Below are 15,873 nucleotides of genomic sequence, written 5' to 3' on the forward strand. Positions count from 1 at the left end.
TGTTTCTGTTTCCTCACCCTTAATTAACGTTGCCTAAGTTTTCTAGCATTTGCCGTCTTGTCCCCAGTTCTTAGTATCTTGCTTACAGTTTGCCCTTCAGTTTTCCAATGTGTTTATTTGCCTCAGTCCCTCCATTTTTAACTCTTGTCTATTTCAGGACAGATAATATGGTGCATTGATTTTGCAACCAACTGTGAACATTGCATTATCTGAACTGCTGTTAACCCTACCAGTAAGGATACTGTGCTGCAGAATTTAAGGATGTTTTAAACTCCATCCCTTTGTCTGGCGATAGTCAGGGGTGAAATGAGATCAAAGAGACACAGAGCTTCATGGTCTTCCACTTGGTTCTCTTGTGACCACTGTGAAAAAAGGAGTTATGATAATGCAAGATCCAGAGTCTTATTTTTATAACTTCCATGGATCAGGTTGCTTACCCTCAAGCAGCCTACTGTTAAATTAGGAAAATGGACATTTGTACAAGTAACTATGGATGTTGTTATTGTTTAGTCACTCAGTTATCTCCCAACTCTTTTGTGACCCAGTGGACTTTTGCCTGCCAGGCTCCCCTGTCCATGGGATTTCCCAAGCAAGAATACTGGAGTGGATTGCCATTTCCTCCTCCAAACTTCCCAACCCGGGGATTGAACCCAGGTCTCCTACATTGCAGGTGGATTCTTTACCACTGAGACTCCAGGGAAGCCCAAGTAACTATGGTACTTGATGACAAATGGTACAATAAGTATGAGCAAAGAATATGGACAGGGAAGCAACTGTTTAAATGAAAAAGTATATGCTGGGATCCTTGATTTTTATTTGAGAAATAAATTATGCTATTAATCTCATAGTTGAGGACAAGTACTCTTGGAAAATCATGCATAAAGTGTAGAAACAAGTCACTTATATTTTTAATCAATTGTGTTCTTTGCAATAAGTTTGCACAGAAAAATGACATCGCAAAGTTTTAAAAGCAAGTATAGTGGCTGAAATTAAATGTGTAAATGCAAATAAATATCCCTGAATTGTTTCTGTTGATTTGGTTTAGAGGCATTTACCATGAGGTTGTTGCTGAAAAGTCACGCTACTATGAACAATCCATTTTAGAAATTCTGAAAACAGTTGATTGCAATCTGGTTGTTAAATATAAATATATAATGAAGAGATTTAGCAAGTTTGTTACATTTTTCCAGCAAGATCTTTTTAGTAACTGTGTGTGATTTATATGTTAACTGTGGTACTTTGGGCAGTGTGGGACAATTATGATTTGCTATTTAAAAATAAGTTGCAGGCATGTCTGTTTTTACTTAACTCTTTGAACTTGAAAAACCAAGATGATTCTCTGTAAAAATCAAATCTGCTAAGAGTGGTCTTGCTGTGTTTGCAATAAATGTGAGCCATCATGAAGACCAGGAGATGTGTTGGGTCTTTGGTGGGTAGGAAAAGAAGCCCTGCCAGTATATAGCTGATAACAGGCTAGTTTCTTTGGATTTAAAAAAAAAAAAACTGATTAAAGATCAAGGGAACATTAGTAGCTACAGAGAAGTTCAGGTGGGGAGTAAACACAAGGGGAAAAAAATAATGTATTGGCTCTGAGATGACTAACCTAATATCTCTTGGAAAAAATTCAGTCCTTTAATTAACTGCAAAATTGCAGAAGCTAATATTGCAGTTATAGCAAACCCTAATGCTCAGCACCTGGCATGATGATAGAGTTGTTGACCTCTGAATAGGTGCTCCAGAAGAGCTGCTAAATCAATAGGAGATGCCAAATGAGCTTTATACTTTACCTGGAAAAACAATAGGTGTTTGGTTCATAGATTGTAGTTAGAGTGAAAATAACTTCCAATTGTCATAACGTTGTTGTTGTTCAGTCACCCAGTTGTGTCTGACTTCACAATCTCATGGACTGCAGCACGCCATACCTCCCTGTTTCTCACTATCTCCTGGAGTTTGCCCAAGTTCATGTCCATTGCATTGGTGATGCCATTCAGCTATCTCATCCTCTGTCGGCCTCTTCTCCTTCTGCCTTCAATCTTTCCCAGCATCAGGGTGTTTTCCAATGAGTCGGCTGTTTGCATCAGGTGACCAAAGTATTGGTCATTACATTACCTTTTAAAAATGCTTGCTTTAAGGTATCTATAATGTTGGCCTTCCCTCCTACCTTCTCATCTTCACGAGGGCATTGTCACTGTCTGTCTCTCGATACCCCACCCAGTAGTGATTCAATGAATGAGTGAATCAAAGGGTGAATAAAGAAGAGCTTTCTTCATAAAATAGATTGTAGAGCCCACGCTATCGTTTTGAATTTCAAAGTGTTAACATTCTGGCCAGAAGAGGCAGCACAAGATGACAAAGTAAATGAGCTTCAAGGGCTTCCATGTGTGAAAAAGGACATTAGGGAGGGAAGCCAACCCGAGGGCATCTCAGCCCGTACCCACAGTGCATTGTATTTACCCATTTTGCTCTTACTAAGCTTAGACCACTCTGAAGAAATTACTTGATTTATCTAAAGTGCTGAAGAGAATTCATCAATAAGGGAAAAAAGAAAACAGAAGAAAAGCTGAAAACAGAGGGAAAAAAAATCCCAGTGAATGACAGGTGATTTTTTTTTTAACCATCAGGATAGAAGGAAGCCACTCTTGAATAACTTCTCCGATGCTTTAATACATTATGGTGGGCATTCCTAGCATATTATATTGGGAGGACCCAGCTTTCTTGTGTTTCTGGAAGATGCTTCATGCTGCTGCTGCTGCTGCTGCTGCTGCTGCTGCTGCTAAGTCGCTTCATTCATGTCCGACTCTGTGTGACCCCATAGATGGCAGCCCACCAGGCTCCCCCGTCCCTGGGATTCTCCAGGCAAGAACACTGGAGTGGGTTACCGTTACCTTCTCCAATTCGTGAAAGCTACAGACTTTAATTACAGAACACTTCACTAGGTGGCTTTCCTTCCTCTTGGTTCTGTTCACTTCACATTACCTGACTCTTGAGCTATTTTCTTAAACTCTTTTTTAACAGTTTATTTTTTAATTGAACAGTTTAAAGGAAAAGTCATTTAAAGGAAAATACCAAAGTGTCCAGCATTATTTAAATGTATGGTGTGGAAAAATGGGTCTGTTGAAAATAAGATTTTATTAAATAATAAGTCAAATTATTATTTAATATTATTATTAAATAATAATAAATAAAAATTAAATTTATTAAATAATTAATAATAAGATTTTATTAAATCTTCCCAGGAACAGAAGATATCACACTTAACATAGGATGTAGGTTTTAGTTTCTCTTGAGAGTCTAGTGTTATGTGTGGCACTTTATATAGCAGATATTGCATGAATGTGTAATAAAAGGAAAGGAGGGAGAATTCTTAATCCCTAACAGGCAGTCAAAGTTGAGTATCTGATTGGAACACCTACAAACCCTGTTTTTAACTTACCGATTCTGTAAAGTACCGTAGGGGATTCATTTTAAATGATGACATAACTGACAAAGATCTTATTTATACACATACACATATATATGTATATATATCTATATATGCGTGTGTGTGTGTATAAAATGCTTGGTGGGAAAACACCCTAAAATTGAAGAAACATAATCTATGTAATAATTATTAATTTGAATATGAAATAGAAACTATTGATAAAATAGTAGATTAAAAAGCATTTTACCTCATAATAGATCTGTGATGCCTCTTCATTACTCACCATGTAAAGAAGCTCTTTATCATGACCTATAGGGTCCTGCCAGCAAATTTGGAAAACTCAACAGTGGCCACAGGACTGGAAAAGGTCAATTTTCATTTCAATCCCAAAGAAAGGCAATGCTAAAGAATGTTCAAACTACTACACAATTACACTCATCTCACATGCTAGCAAAGTAATGCTCAAAATTCTCCAAGCCAAAATTCTCCAATTCAGCAATATGTGAACCGTGAACTTCCAGATGTTCAAGCTGGATTTAGAAAAGGCAGAGGAACCAGAGATCAAATTGCCAACCTTCGTTGGATCATCGAATAAACTAGAGAGTTCCAGAAAAGAATCTGCTTTATTGACTATGCCAAAGCCTTTGATTGTGTGGATCACAACAAACTGTGGGAAATTCTGAGAGATGGGAATACCAGACCACCTGACCTGCTTCCTGAGAAATCTGTATGCAGGTCACGAAGCAACAGTTAGAACTGGACATGGAGCAACAGACTGGTTCCAAATTGGGAAAGGAGTATGTCAAGGCTGTATATTGTCACCCTTCTTATTTAACTTATATGCAGAGTACATTATGAGAAATATCAAGCTGGATGAAGCACAAGATTGCCAGGAGAAATATCAATAACCTCAGATAACGCAGGTGACACCACTCTTATGGCAGAAAGTGAAGAAGAACTGAAGAGCCTCTTGATGAAAGTGAAAGAGGAGAGTGAAAAAGTTGGCTTAAAGCTCAACATTCAGAAAACGAAGATCATGGCATCCAGTCCCATCACTTCATGGCAAATAAATAGGGAAGAATGGAAGCAGTGAGAGACTTTATTTTGGGGAGCTCCAAAATCATGCAGATAGTGTAGCCATGACATTAAAAGATGCTTGCCCCTTGGAAGAAAAGCTATGACCAACCTAGACAGCATATAAAAAGCAGAGACATTACTTTGCCAACAAAGGTCTGTCTAGTCAAAGCTATGGTTTTTCCAGTAGTCGTGTATGGATGTGAGAGTTGAACTATAAAGAAAGTTGAGTGCCGAGAATTGATGCTTTTTGACTATGGTGTAGGAAAAGACTCTTGAGAGTCCCTTGGATTGCAAGGAGATCCAACCAGTCAATCCTAAGGAAGTCAGTCCTGAATATTCATTGGAAGGACTGATGCTAAAGTTGAAACTCTAACACGTTGGCCACCTGATGTGAAGAACTGACTCATTGGAAAAAACCCTGATGCTGGGAAAAATTGAAGGCAGAAGGGGACGACAGAGGATGAGAAGGTTGGATGTCATCACCAACATGATAGACATGAGTTTTAGTAAGCTCTGGGAGTTGGTGATGGACAGGGAAGCCTGGCCTGCTGTAGTACGTGGGGTCGCAAAGAGTTGGACACAGCTGAGCGACTGTATTGACTCACAGGGTCCTTAAGATGCTTCTTTCATTACATTCCTGTTTGCTCTTCCCTTTGCTACCCTTACGATGCCTCCTGTGTGGCCTGTATTTTTTTTAACCCATTTTATACTCCTGCTATTTTTGCTTTAATTTTTTTTATATTTCATACTTACCATATGACGACCTTGGGTAGTAATGTTAGTCAGAATTACTAATGTTTGCTACTGCATATATTGACTAATATATTCCCCTAATATGTGCTCCTATGGCATCTCGTAAGAGATACTTTTCCTCTATTTTTGCTTTCCTGTTGATATCGCTAAGATAGTAATGCTGGCATACTCCTCTTCAATGAACTCTGACCTTCTAGATGGAGTGGCTTGTGAATTTGATACTCTTGAAACTGCATCGCTTAGTTTTGCCCTCTGGGTTGTGGGTAGCCCACAGGTAAGGTATTATGTTTCCTCAGACTGACCAGTTGGTGCTAGTGGTAAAGAATCTTCTGCCAGTGCAGGAGATGCAAGAGATGTGGGTTCAATCCCTGAGTTGGGAAGATCCCCTGGAGTAGGAAATGGCAACCCCCTCTCCAATATTCTTGCCTGTAAAATTTCTTGGGCAAAGGAGGCTGATGGGCTAGTCCGTGGGTTTGCAAAAGAGTCGGACGCAACTGGGCGAGTTAACAACATCTTCATTTTATTGGCAGAGAAGCCAAGTCTTAGAAAGCTTTAATAATTGCCTGCATTACATAAGTGATTAGCAGCTGTCTGGTCTCTAATCTCATCTGATTCTAAAATATTTTCTACAGTCCTACATCTTCCATAAGACCTTTCCCAATAATTTCCAGTTTCTTTCCTTGCTTTGTCAGACTCTGTCCAACATGTCTGTGTTGGCATTTGTCATGGGGCAACATGATTCCTTATTTACACATAAATCCAACAAAAGTGTTCTCACCTTTAGGGAGAGGCTATATTGTTTATCTTTGCGTTTCAGCACCATGGAAAACATGTACCTGATAAGTGTGTATGGAATGATGTGCTGGCTGTCACTTTACCTGCTGTTTGACTACGTGTCTTACACATATTGAGGCTCTTTCATATCAGGGCTGAGCATCTGGTTTTGGAATAGTTTGTGGATGGTTGTCATACATGCTTCTCACTGTGGGTCACCCTAGTGTGAAGAGGCACTAGGTGGTGGGGGAAAACCCACCTAAGTGGTATGCTTTAGTTATTTGCCCTGCTAACATATCATGGTGACAGTTCATCTCTTTTGAACTACCTAGAGCCAATGAGTTCATTATATGATTACCGAACTTGTTGATTATTTAGGTTTTTAGCTTCTTTCTTCTCTTTCCTGCCTCTTAGCTTTCACTGCTTTTTATCACCTCCATCAGAGAAGTCAACAGTGGATGGTCAAGGAGGAGAAATTAAAACCAGGCAGTTTGTCTTGCTGTTTATTTTATGGGTTGGCTGATAGGGAAAGGATATGAAAGCTGTTGACCAGTAAGGGATATGAGGATTATCTGTGAATTTGATTTATCTAACCTATCCTGGTTCTCCTTGTGTTACAAATAATTTAAAATAACTTTTATCTTCCTTGAAAATGCCTGTGTGTCTTAAGAGTCTTATAAGAATTTTGGTGTACCACTTACAGCCTGGTCCAGAGAGAGCAAGTTGATTAATCTGGAGGACATATGCTTTTTATTAAGGACTTTTCTTATGTTCGGATTATGAATAAAGCAAATTGGTTACTTTTAAATTTATGTCACTCTGCAAAACATTGCTGAAAAGTATTGCCACCCATATTTAACATTGATTACATTTTAATCAGCTTGATTTAAAATGTATAGTTTTTTACAAGATTTATATTTAGTATATTTGTTATATGTATTATATAATGTAAGTTTAATCATAGTGATATTTTAAGTATTCCGTCCGTTTTTGATTGAGAAATCTTGTAGTTACTACAAGACAGTTTCCTGCTACTCTTGATTTTTGTATATTTTATTTCCTTCTATTTAAAAGACCTTACATTTTTATCTAATTGTTGATTTAGCAAAGTAAATTTATCTGGTAAAAAACAGTAGATAATCTGTCAAGGACTTTCGCTGCGTGGTAATTTATAAACATTAACAGTATGTTTGGCTTGGTCGACTTCTGAAAAATGCCTCATAGTTTCAAAATAATAGCAAACTCAGTACCTGCTGTGCTTAGGTTTCATCAAAGCAGTACAGAATTTCCAGATTGAAGTGAACAGTTCACATGTGTCTTTAAACCTTTGGATTTTTCCTTGAGATTATACTTTGCAGCATAATAGAAAAATATGCAAACAGATTTTGTGCCGTTGTATGCAAACCGTTTCCCCCTTTCCGTGAATAGAAGGGCAAGGAAATGAAAAGGAGAAATGTTTTATTTCTGCAGTCCACTATAGCTTTAGAGTCTTGTCAGTGTGGTTTGATGTGACTGTTGGCACCCAGCTCTCTACTAATGAGAATTACCAGCGCTTTACTTCATTCTTAACCTGCCATTGATTTGTGACTGGATTTCAAGAGATCAGTGAACCTTCTGAAACTGGAAACCAGAGTTTGTGCCTCTGAAAATTTAGGGGGAAGAGGCCTTCATCAATTATTAAAAGGATTTCCATATCCTTAATAAAGAGCTCGTCAAGCCTAATTCTGAGAGCTGGGAGCAGCCCTCCCAGATAAACGGGACTTGTGCCCCAGTCCTGTTCGCTGAATGACTTGAATCCTGGTAAAACCAGGAAATAAATTCATTTATTTATGAAGGCACTGCTTGTATTTTTTAAATTAATTTTTATTGGAATATAGCTGCTATACAATATTGTGTTGTTTCTTCTGTACAGCAAAGTCAATCAGTTATCCATACACCCACTGTTTCTCAGATTCTGTTCCCATATAAGTCATTACAGAGTACTGAGTAGAGTTCCCTGTGTTATACAGTAGGCTCTTATTAGTTATCTATTTTGCATATAGTAGTGTTTGAGTGACTAAGTCTCATAACAGCACGCAGGTCAGAGGACCCAGAAAAGAAACGAGCTCATAAAAAGTTATACTTGATCTCAACAAATAATTGTTGCTATCCTCATAGCCACAGACTCATCAGTTTCATCAGAAATTTTATGTTTATCATCTCAGGTATGTTTTTCCCAGGGGGAGAATGAACTATTTTGTGCATGACTGTTTCTCATGTTGAAAATATTATCTCTGTCTTCTTGGGGAGAACAGTGGAAAATCCATATTTTAAGATTCTGTTTATGTGGCGGTAATTTATACAGCAACTCACCCTGTGGGCCTCCCGGCCACCCTTAGTTTCTGAATGACCAGATAGCTTGGGTTGGAGTGTACACTCAGCAAACGAATATAAATAGATTGGTTTTGGTTATCATAATATGGTTTAATCCACTTAGTGATAATATCATCTGAACTTTGCAACCACTGATAACATATTTCTCTTGCCATTCGCCTAAATTTTTACGTATTGCTCGTGAAATCTAGTGACTTATTGACAGTCATTCCCCAGAGAGATGATCATTTTCCTGAGAGGAAGAAACAGAGATAAAACGTGGGATATATATTTATATATCCTTTAACAAAGCAGAACACTTTAATATGTCAGAATTGTAAATATAATTCTAGGATACTGGAAGCCTGGAAATTTACATATTTTGATTGTGGCATACAAAATATTCCTGTTTCATCTTTTAGTATTCTGGTGTACATCTCAGTTTCTAAAGAAGGGCATTAGATATGTATATGCTTTAATTTGCATCTTAAAAGGCATTTCACATTGCCATTTCCCTGAATCCTTAATTTCACAGGAGTAGCTGAGAAGGCTTCCATGTCACCTGTCAAAATTTGTATAGTTCAAACTCCACAATACACCATCTGTGGGCTTTATCTTCCTCATTAATTTAGGAAGTCAGTTATGCTCAAACCATTGAGAAAAGCTGCCTCTGACTTTTCCTTCAACAGCACAGAACATGGCTAACACATAAGGCATTTGATGTAATTTTTTCTTTACACCTTTCTTTGAATACTAGGATCATTTCTGTATTGATTTCTTTGCTCTGATAGCCTACGAAAGGCTACCATTGCTAATTCAGCACTTAGTAAAATGAAATCTTCATATTTTATATCAGGTAGGTAATGGAATTTTCACGTGATTCATGGTGTAGAACAGAAAGGTTGGTAATGAAGTTAATGGTTCATAGAAGAATTGAGAGACATTCTGCATATTTTTCAGAAATAGTTCCTTGGTTTGCTTCTATTTATTTTTAATCTACTAAATTGTTTGTTGTTTTTAGATCCAGTGTGCATCTGTCCTTTTTCCCATATCTGCCTTTGCCTACCACAAAAATAATCCACATGAAAATGTTAGGCTTTCACATTTTAAGTCCAAAATTCTTTAATGTCATTTAACAGTAAATGATGATTGTGTCCTAAATTGGAAACATAAGGGTTCTTAAACTATTAAGAATGCCTTTATTTGAATGTGTTGAACAGAACTATCAAGTAGATAATGAGCATGAGTGGTATATGTATAATAAATCATTGTTAGTGTTGGTGGGTGCTGCACGTGGGCCAGATAAGCCAAACTGTTTAGAGTAATATTGAAAGTTCTCCAGTTGTTCATTAGTTTAGGGGGGCAGAAATCCATTCTGTCTCTTTATAGCTTGTATCTTTCTCTGTTTTTCAAATTGCTGTGAGAAGTCTGCTCCTTGTAAAGCCTTGATTAGAGAATATATTGTTGATAAATCTATCTCTAATATGTGGCAACAAAGAAGTAACTTTCATAGTTATGTGTTAAAATATGTCTAAAAAGCAAGCTTTACATCAACTTTATTACATAGTCATGTGAAATAGCAGCCTAAATCCTACTCAGTTGAAATTTGAGACATTCATCTTTTCTTTCATTGTCTGCTCTATATTCATGCTTGTTTTTTCCACCTCAGTAGATCTTGGTTTTTGTTCCTCTCTTGCTCTATTACTGTCTTTGTTTTAGCTTCCTAAGGTCACTGTAACAAAGTACCGCAAATCGGGTGGCTTAACATAACAGAAATCTCTGCTCACAGTTTGGGAGGCTAGGGGTTCCTGAATCAAAGTGTTGTCAGGGTTAGTTCCTTCTGACCTGTTCTCTCTCCCGGCTTCTGCTGGTTGCTGACAGTCCTTGGTGTGCCTTGGAGGCAGGTGGACATATCACTGCAGTCTCTGTTTCCATTGTAACGTGGTGTTCTTCTCTGTGACTAAACCGCCTCTCCTCTATAAGGGCACCAGTCATTGGGTTAGAGCCCACGCTAACTCACTGTGCCTTCAGTTAAACTTGATTACATCTGCAAAGACCCTGTTTCCACAGAAGCTCATTTTCATAGGTTCTGGGGATGATGATGTCAAAAATGTCTTTTTGTGACTCACAGTTCAGCCTACAACAGCATTCTTTTGTGGTAAATACATATCCTCTATGTGCCATTTGAATTTATATATTATTATCTTTAAAATTACTTTCTCAGTGCTTACTTTGGTATTTTAATTTATAGTAGTCTAGTTTAGGCTAATATCAACTTTGCAATAGGATGCACAATTTTTGCTTGTATATGTAGCTCAATTCTCTCTCCCCTTCTTTATGCTGATGTTATCATACACAACCATATCTTTATAAAATGTACATATATCTACATATTCATAATTAATACTTCATGCATTTGTTTACAGAGATGGCAATGGCACCCCACTCCAGTACTCTTGCCTGGGAAATCCCATGGGCAGAGGAGCCTGGTGGGCTGCAGTCCATGGGGTCGCTAGGAGTCGGACATGACTGAGCAACTTCACTTTCACTTTTCACTTTCATGCATTGGAGAAGGAAATGGCAACCCACTCCAGTGTTCTTGCCTGGAGAATCCCGGGGACGGGGGAGCTTGGTGGGCTGCCATCTCTGGGGTCGCACAGAGTTGGACACGACTGAAGTGACTTAGCAGCAGCAGCAGCAGCAGTTGTTTAAGTTAGAAAGACAAAAATAAGAGTTACAAACAGAAACTACATTTATATCATCTTGTATATTTACCTTTACCCGTGTTCTTTCTTTCTTTGTGTGGATTGGAGTTTACTATGTAGTGTCATTTCATTTTGGCCTTGGTGGACTCTATTTAGTATTTCTGAATTGGGGTTCTTATCAAAGTATTCTCTCAGTTTTTGTTTATCTAGGCACGTGCTAAGTTGCCTCAGTCATGTCCTACTCTTTGCAACCCTATGGACTGTAGCCCACCAGGCTCCTTTGTCTATGGGATTCTCCAGGGAAGAATACTGGAGAGGGTTGCCATGCACTCCTCTGGGGGATCTTCCTGACCCAGGAATCAAACCACATCTCTTATGTCTCCTGCCTTGGCAGATGGGTTCTTTACCATTATCGCCACCTGGGATAGCTTAGCTTTTTCTTTATTTCTGAAAGATGGCTTCTCTGGAGAGAGAGTTCTTGGTTAGCAGTCCTTCAGCACTTTATATTTGTCTTTCCACTACCTTCTGGCTTCTGATTTCTGATATCAACTATTAATCTTATTGAGGATTCATGATGAGATACTTGTCTCTTGCTGTTATCAGTATTCCCTTTTTGTCTTTCAGTGGTTTGGGAGATCACTAGGTATAGATCTCTTTGAGTTTATCCTGTTTAGAATTTGTACAGCTTCAAGGTTATGCAGATGAATGGTTTTCCTCAAATTTCTGAGTGTGGGGATATAATTGTTTCAGATATTTTTCTACTTTTTTATATTATGTATATATTCATATATTTGATGGTATCTCACAGATCTGAGACACTATTAATTTTTACTCATTGTTTTTTTTCTCTCTGTTCCTCAGACCGAGTAATCTCAATTAACCTGTCTTCAAGTTTACTGAGTGTTTCTTATGCCAGCTCAAATCTGCTGAGATCCTACAGTGAATTTTTAAATTTCATTTCTTTTGCTGTTCATACCAGAATGTCTTCTCATTATTGGTATTCTTTATTCAGTGAGACATCATTCCCATGCTTTCCTTTAATTCTTTAAGCATGATTTTCTTTACTTCTTTGAAAGTCTTAATCAATCAATCGTGTCTCTCTTTGTGACCCCATGGACTGTAGCCCATCAGGCTGCTCTGTCCATGGAGTTCTCCAGGCAGGAATACTGGAGTGGGTAGCCATTCCCTTCTCCAGGGATTTGTCCCAACCCAAAGCAATGAACCCACGTCTCCTGCATTGTAGGCAGATTATTTACCACCTGAGCCACCATGTTAAAATAATGATTTAAAGTCATTGTCTAGCAAGTCCATTATGTGGGCTTTGGCTGGGTGAGTTACTGTTGATTGCTTTTTATGTGTGTGTTTTTCATGCTTTGTAATTTTTTGTTGAAAACTAGACTTTTAAATATAATGTGGCAGCTCTGGAAATCAGATACTCTTTACTCCCCAGGATCTATTGGTGGTGGTGGTGGTTTAGTGACTTTTAAAAATTCAGTCAAGTCAGTACTTTGTTATATGTAGCCAGTGAAGTGTCTATCAAATTAAAAGCTTAATAGTCAACTAATGATTGGACAGAAATTTCCTTAAATGCCTAGAACCAATAAGTTTGTGTCTTCGCAGAAGAGCCCTTTATGCATACTGGAGCATCCTTCAGCACTCAGGTTGCTTACAATTCCTGTTTGTGTAAAATCTCAGACTTAGCCATAAGTGAGAGCAAGGGCCTTCTCATGTCTGCTGAGTAGGTGCATAGCCAGACAAGCACATGTCCTTGTGCACGCACACAGCCTTCTAGAATCCCAGGAATATGTCAGTGTGTTTCAAAACCCCTTCTGGACATCACATTCCCTAGCTTTTCCTTTTTAAGCTTTTTGATTTGCTTATTATTTGCTCTGTTATTTGCAGCCCCAGGCAGCCATGATGTTAAGCAATTGCAGCTGATTATTTTTGACAAATGCCCCTGGGAAAAAGGCTTTTCTCACTGGGTGAGTGCCAGGTCAGGTTAAATAAGAAATCCATGTGAGTGGAGTCTTCCATGAAACCACGACACAGGTCAAATAGCGACAGTTTTTCTGGGAATGGAGTTTTGAAGGAGCTCCAACCCTCTTCTGCCCCCTCCAGTGGCTGCCACAGCTGCTGGTTTTCACCATGATTAAAGATTGTTGGTTTTTAAGGCCACCACAGAACTGAGGAGTGGGAGGTGAGAAAAGAGCCGGTTTAAAATGCCACGTAACTCTGTGTTCTTACAAAGACTGCTCCACTTTTCCTGAATAAACACTCCTCAGGTTGCTGTAAGCCTTTCAGTTAATTTCCAGAGTTGTAGAAAAAAATTGATTCTGACCATTTTTGTCACTGTCCTCATTGTTTTTTATGGAGGAGAGGCTTTTCAGGGGTCTTTAATTTGCCATCCCTGCTGATGTCAGTAAATATTGTTTATACCTTAAAATGGGCTGCCTCTGTGTCTGTCAGGCCAGGAATGTATGGAGTTGGCTCAAATTTCTGCCTTAATTTTTGTGTTCCACGTTAAAGGTGCCATCAACCACTTATGGTTCCATCTGTCCTTGTGAAGCTTGTGAGGAGGAACTCATGTTATTAGTAGGTTATTGACTGCAAAAGGTCACTATTAATTGAGTCTCTCAGTGGCCTGTAACAAACAACAGCCTCACAGAAGGCATTTTAGCCACTAAAATGCATCCCTCATTAGATACTCATAGCTGTGGGCATCAAACAGGAAAATGTCGCTTACATCTACGGAACCTTGCCTGAGACATATGGTTGCCCCCCTGTCTTTTTTTATTGATTCTTTTTCTAAAAACCATATGAAATATTACTCTGTTATATATATTCTAATAGACCAGCCTCCAAATCACTTTCCTGTACTGATGAAGCTCTCTTCTCATGAAAATGCTTCATTTTCTTGATACATGGTATTTCCATATATGTTCCATGCTCTGGGTCATCTTCCAGAGAGCTTTGTGCGTCAGTTGACTAGGTATTTGTTAATTTGAAAGAGGTTTGCTGTTGATCTGCTTTACTGAACTAGGAAGATATCAAACTTAGAATTAAGCTGTATGCTATAGAATTTGCAGTGAAGCACTGGAAAATATTGGTAATTTGCAGATATGTAACTCCTGAAATTAACGAGTCATTTTGAAATTTGCATTGCGTTGTTTTACTGTCATGAAAGTAAACATAGGTTTTAAAGTTTACCAAAATTTTTGTTAAAATATCTTTATGATGTTTTTCTTTATTATCCTTCTAGCTGAAAGGGACATGACTGAATTGAAATGTTCACAGAAGTAAGAGACCTGAGTCTGAATCAGTTTGTCATTGATCTGGGAAATTAGTTGACTCTTGATCACTCTATTTACATTTCAGTCTTTTTGTAAAGGGAACATCATTTTGAAGGGATTGAGATGAATGAGATAGATTGAAATTTTTCCATTTGATCTCTTTAATTCTGAGCCTTCTAAAATCTTGGCAAACTCATTTTACTTGATGTGACCTAGAACTTAAAAATGTAGCATTTCAGAGAATTGCTGGAATTCCCTGGTGGTCCAGTGATTAGGACTCCATGCTTTTATTGCTGAGGGCACAGGTTCAATCCCTGGTCAGAAAACTAAGATCCCACAAGCTGTGTGTTGCAGCCAAGAAAAAAAAAAAGAAAGAAAGAAGGAAACCCACAAAAAAACAAACAAAAAAAGCCAAAGAAATGTTGTGTCATTTCATCATTCCATATTTGGTATGAAATAATCATCCTAATACTTTCTTTGACAGTTGTATCGTGTTTATATAAGCCTGTGAATGAGAGGCCTGGATCACAAAAGCTTTCTGATTCTGTAGTTAAGTGTGGGGAGTCACTTAATTTGTATCCTCTGTCTAACACCTGAGAAAGAAACATGGAGCTCCTCACTTCCAAGTGCTTTTCATGCTGCAAATGATACAATAGAAAAATGGAATCTGTAGAAAACCATATCAAGAAGATCTCTCTCTTATTGAAGGAATAATTGTTCCATAGACCATTCTGGTTCCCCACGTACAACCCTGGAGAGGAATTGGGGATCGTTTAGGGGGCTGACGCCATAAGCCCTTGGGTATACTGCCAGCATTCACTCCCAGTCTTCCTGGGTTTGAGGCACTTGACCCCATGGGCTTCCAGGCCAGAAGACTAGAGTGGGTAGCCTGTCCCTTCTCCAGGGGATCTTCCCAACCCAGGGACTGAATCCAGGTCTCCCGTATTGCAGGCAGATTCTTTACCAGCTGAACCACCAGGGAAGCCCATGGGGTTGCAAAGGGTTGGACCTGACTGAGCGACTTTCACTTTCACTCTCTGTTTTCTTAGTGTTCTTTTACGAGTCTCCCAGGGCACCAGCCACTCTTCTTTTGTATACAAACCTATCCCGGTTAATTGCATTTACCAAATATGGTGCTTTATACAGGTTTAAAGGTTTGCAGCAACCCTGCATTGAGCGCCTATCAGTGCCATTTTTCCAACATCATTTGGTCACTTCATGTCTCTCTGTCACATTGTGGTAATTCTTGCAAAATTTAAAGCTTTTTCATTATTATGTTTATTATGGTGATCTGTGATCTTTGATTAATCTCTTTCAAAAAGATTATGACTTGCTGTAGGCTCAGATCATTGATTAGCATTTTTTAGCAGTATTTTTTAACTTAAGTATGTACACTTTTTAGACATAATGCTGCTGCTGCTGCTGCTGCTGCTGCTGCTGCTGCTGCTGCTGCTGAGTTGCTTCAGTCGTGTCCAACTCTGTGCGATCCCATAGACGGCAG

The 15,873-nt window shown here is 38.5% G+C and overlaps 1 protein-coding gene across 3 annotated transcripts in view; it reads left to right on the forward strand.

Moving 5' to 3' along the window:
- The window catches only part of CDKAL1 (CDK5 regulatory subunit associated protein 1 like 1), a 608,612-nt gene that overhangs the window by 371,548 nt on the left and 221,191 nt on the right, over window positions 1-15,873 (forward strand). The gene's annotated exons all lie outside the window — the stretch shown is intronic.

The sequence above is a fragment of the Budorcas taxicolor genome, chromosome 11 (assembly GCF_023091745.1).
Source record: "Budorcas taxicolor isolate Tak-1 chromosome 11, Takin1.1, whole genome shotgun sequence".
In the NCBI taxonomy this organism is placed as follows: domain Eukaryota; kingdom Metazoa; phylum Chordata; class Mammalia; order Artiodactyla; family Bovidae; genus Budorcas; species Budorcas taxicolor.